The 5,080-nt window shown below is 45.2% G+C and overlaps 1 pseudogene; it reads left to right on the top strand.

Annotated features, from left to right (window-relative positions):
- The first annotated feature begins 224 nt into the window (after positions 1–224).
- Positions 225–5,080, top strand: part of LOC123076517 (uncharacterized) — a 5,863-nt pseudogene continuing 1,007 nt past the window's right edge.

Genomic DNA, 5,080 nt, shown 5'->3' on the forward strand with positions numbered 1-5,080 from the left:
TTTGAGAAGGGCATTAGAGCCCTGAAACATGGGTGTGGTAACCAAATAGACGTGAATATCTTTGCAAGATGTCCGAAGAAATGTAACCAAATGGTTCGCGGAAAATGGATGTCCAACGCGGAAAATGGTCGGGATGCCCTGCACCAAGGTGAGCACACTTAAACGTGCAAAATTATTATTACCGTCTTTTTTGAACTTCTCTTTTGCAAAGTTTAACCTCTTTCTAGATTTTAGAACAAAGTTGAACTATTCTCGTGCAAAGTTTAACTACTAGTTTCAACGATACACCATTTGGCGAGCTAATAAAAACATGATACCATGCCTTGGCCCAAGTAGTACTCCCTCACTCCCAGTCTCACTTGTAGAGAAAAAAACTTGTAGAGAAATCCCCTTTCCTCTGACTCTGAGAAATCCCCCAGATCCAAAAATCATGGACGGCGACAGGCCGACTACGGCGGCCGCGGCCGCGTCGGTGAGGTCGGTGCTCGGCGACGACGACCTCTTCCGCGAGATCCTCCTCCGCCTCGGCTTCCCCAACTCCCTCGTCCGCGCCGCCCTCGTCTCCAAGCGGTGGCTCTTCCACGCGTCCGATCCGGCCTTCCTCCGCCTCTTCCGCGAGCGCCACCCACCCCGCCTCCTCGGCTTCTGCGTCAGCAACGACGCCCGGTATCAGTTCGTGCAGCTCGAGCAGTCCCCGGAGCTCGCCGCTCTCTCACGCCGTGTGGCCTCCTCCTGCAACGACGCCTTCCGCTGCCGTGGGTCGGGTATCTGACACAGCCGGAACGGCCGCCTCATCACCACACTCTTCCACGGCGGAAGGGTCAAGCGCTCCCTCCTCTCGCCGTTGCTCTCCGGGGAGTCCGAGGTGGTCCTCCCACCGATCCCGCCGCCCCACATTGAGTCCGCTGGACGGGTGTCCACTACGATTTTCCTAACCGAGGATGGGAGCCGCGGCGGCATCACCTTGATACATCTGTGGAAGGCCGGGCGGAAAGTCCGTGCGGAAGTGTACTTGCTGGGATCCGGCTGTTGGGGCGCTCCTACCACCGCCGTGACAGAGGTCCCGAATGCTGCAGCCTTCCTTACAAAAACTAGATGACTCGTTGCGCCAATGGCACAAAGGGCGAGAGAGACAACTATTATAAGAATATTCAGACACCCAAGTCTTTACTATTGGTACATAGATGATTAGTTACAATGTGGTACACAAAGGAAGTAGGTAGGAAGGGATAGATTATTAGCTTACGAAAACCAAACGTGGCCAACACTGCCGCATCCTCTGCTTGGAAGCCGCCTTTTCTCACCGGATTTAACATAGGTACATGATCACAAAAGGAAGCAAGACCATCATATATAATGGTCTACTTACTTATTCAAGTTAGTGATCAGGTGGCTGGAACCGCAAAGTATAATGGGGCTTGACGGACAATAAAAATAGGTGTTGCTCCTCGTCTCCTCCTCCTCCTGAGTCTGGATCGAGGCCTCGCTCCTCTCTTCTCCTGAATGACAGCTTGAAGGAAAGGACACACAAAAGCGCAGTCCTATACATTGACTAATCTGACAGAAAATAGAGACAAATGTAGATATGGTTATCTATTATGACGCTAATAAAAAAGTAAAACACTAAACAGAGACAAATAGAAGAATAGTGAGGATTGGAGTAACCTCTACATAATAATTCAGATTGCATCACTAAACATATGAATGACAGAGAGCCCCAAATAAATTGGCTTTATCAGGTATATGAATGACATTACAGAGAGAATTACCAAATTATCAGGTAAGTGACATGATAGAAAGAGGAAGGTGCTCCATGCTTGTTGCTTGAAACTCCATCAACTACCAGTGCATACACTACATAGGTTAATAATAAACTAATCCTTGAATTCCTCTCATACTTTTTTTGTGTGGCTAGTGGATGCTGGAATTTTGCTACTGCGACGCTGCAAATCTTGTTTTGTTTTTACCGAAGGACCTTATTATGGTTTGAAATGTAGTAGTATAGTACTTCGCTAGTTAGCATCCTCTCCTCTCCTCTCAAGAGAAAAAAGAGAGAAGAAATGGGTAGGTGTCTCAACTGGACATCTGAAGAGGATCTGACCACCACGCTTAAATCAAACAGAGTGGAAGCAAAAAACAAAACAAAAAAACCTTAATTGGCCTAGAACCAGATGGAATTAACACAGAGGTTAGAGAGGTGAAAGGGACCTTGATGAGCACAAGAACGGTTTCGGCTGTCAGCGGTGGGGAAGGAGCTTTCTTTGGCTGCCAGCATCGTCCTGGTGGATGGCCGCTGTAAATTTATAAAAGAATGTAGTATAAACACAACTGAAAATTCTGTAACATAGTTTAGAAGATACCATATTAACAGCAAATACAATATAAAAAAGAGCCACTATAACTGTAAGGCATAATGGTGATTCAGTGCTGGTTTTCAAATAAACGCAAACAATGCTACTACCACCGCAAATTAAGGCTCGCAATATAAAACAGAGCAATTGCCCAAGTATTTATTTGTGAGTGGCGAAGCATGATAAATGTGAGCGAAAATCATGTCTTATTAATGGGCAGTTCGATTTTCTCACATGATATAGTACCTGGTGCACCAATGATTGGATTACTGCTTGTTGGTAGGAAAGCAAGCATAGAGAAGCTTCAGAAATACCATTATAGGGATCGCCATATTTTACAAATAAAATTTTCACTGTTAGCCTGTCCACAAAGTCGACAGAAAAAAATTAGTGTTGCTTCCAAAATCATACCAGCAACTTTACCATGTTATACAGAGAACCTAAAAAACATCAGAAAATAAGTACCCAGATATAATAACAAACAAATAAACCTACTCGAGAAATTGTTTCCCATGCTACCTATATGCCCTGCCTAAGAAAAAGAAAACCTACCTAAGAAATTGTTTCACACGGCTCCTAAAATCTAAATCCAATGGGCTGTGACCAAACTTATCTGCACCACCAAACCATTTTAAAAGGTCAAACAAGCAGTCACATTGTTCCAACGGGCCATTTAGCTCACTGGCAAGTACAACCTCTCAATAACACCTAAGAGACTCAAGACAAAAGCTAGCCCAACGTTCCTCGCAGCTAATAGAAACACCATGAGAGAACTGTTCTGCAACAAAAATGAAAATAGCAACCATAGTGATAGTAGCAGGGTTCAGAAAACTGCTTTGTTTTTCTACAACCAAACAAACATTATTTTCAACAAGTTTCAGAGTCTGACATGTAATATTTTATGAAGTGTAAATTAGATTTGAATTATTTGATAAGAAGAAACTCCAGGAGAAACAAATATCATGCAGCTCTTTTTTTGTGTTTTTTACATAGATAAAACCTGTCCAAATCTATGTTTTTGGGCCTTCAATGCCATTATTAAGAACAACACAACTACAAAAGCTTCTGCCTTTCCACAACACTTTCCGCCCAACTTCACAAAAGCATAGAAGAATATAATTTTTATAATCGGCAATAGAAACCATAGTGACAGTAGCAGGGGCGAGTCCTCTCAACTATATATTGCAAAAGAAATTAGGATTGTAGCAATCTCCGGCTTGGCTGGTTTTACCTTGAACAAAATTCAGTCTCATGAAGCTGGAGCCCAAAACTTGGATCCCGGAAATCACGATCTATAACAAGAAGCTGAGACAATTTCACATCAAGCTGCGGTAAGGTAAGTTTGATGTCAGAAACCGTTAACCTCAACAACAACAACAACAACAAAAGAAAGAACAATAGTTAGCAAACCCACTTGGCTAAACAGTGTATCGTAGATAGCCATGAGGCCACTCTGGCCGACGGCAGCGCAGGCCTTCCCATCCAGGTCCAACTGTGGGTTCTGCAGATCGGCAAAACTTCAAGCAAGGAGAATTATCAGCACACAAGCAGTGACGATAACCAGAGGCAATGACCGTCAGTAAACTGCTGTGAGAAAAAACTCTCTGCAACATGGCTGTTGATGAGCTTTCGGTACTTGAGCCTCTGCCTCCCGATGCCAACGGCGCCGGAGGCGAATAGAATCACCTCATACCCCTGGAAATTAAGCTTCTTCACCTGAAACAGTTCAACATATTTACCGGTCAGCAACTGTCAGAATGATTTTTTACAGGTTTAGAAAGCTCCTTGGTCAGAAAATTCAGTGACCTGCTCGCAGAGGGCTCCGAGCCTGCCCATGGCCAGTCGGCCATTTTGCCCGGTGACAACAGTAGTGCCGACCTGGATGCACGAGAAAGTGATTAGATGGACCCAACGAACAGAATACCAATTTACTTAGCGAATAAGCAAATTATTTACTTGATTTTTTTTACTTTGCAAGACAACCAAAATTGACTAACAAGTTGTAAACTAACTTTAGAAATTTCATGCTGCGTAAACATACGAAGTAATTCCTCCTCTCCTCTTCTCCTCCATTTTTTCACTCAGGAGGAATTCACATGTTTGTCAAAAAACCAAAAGGAATCTAACCCAAGGCAGAAAATAGCTTGTAGCCACACAAGCATTTTATCGAGCAGGTCAAGAGCATGGGAAAAAGAGAGAGGCTCACCTAGGAACAAACACAGTGAGCAAACGCATAGCAGAAGATGAGGCAGCAAATCAGCACCGGTGATCCTATAAACGAAAAAAAGAAGAGGCAAGCATGAACAAATGAGTAGATAATGCAAGCAATGGAGGCACAAAATCGATCTGGTGGAAGAGCACCCAGATCCTTACCCAAAACACATGTAGAAATTATCCTATGGACAGGGTAGATCACATCGGGCCATCCCTCTGGTTCAATCCCGTGCAACGTTGTCGTTCTTGCGCAGCCACCGCTCGCAGGGCCATGAGGGCGTAAGGGGTGAGAATAACCTAGCGGGGTAGATCGATGCGGGAGGAGGCGCACGAGCAAGATGGGATCTTGAGGTTGGAGGAGAAACACCACAAGGCTTCTTACCTTGACTCGGACGTCGAAATCGCTGAGGGCGAACGTCCTGGCCACCGCCGTTCGCCGTGCTTGGTGGCGCTTGGGGCTCCCTAGGGCTCGAGCCGGGGAGGGAGCACCATTGGAGGAGGGGTGGGGGAGTTGG

The sequence above is a fragment of the Triticum aestivum genome, chromosome 3D (assembly GCF_018294505.1).
Source record: "Triticum aestivum cultivar Chinese Spring chromosome 3D, IWGSC CS RefSeq v2.1, whole genome shotgun sequence".
NCBI classification, from domain to species: domain Eukaryota; kingdom Viridiplantae; phylum Streptophyta; class Magnoliopsida; order Poales; family Poaceae; genus Triticum; species Triticum aestivum.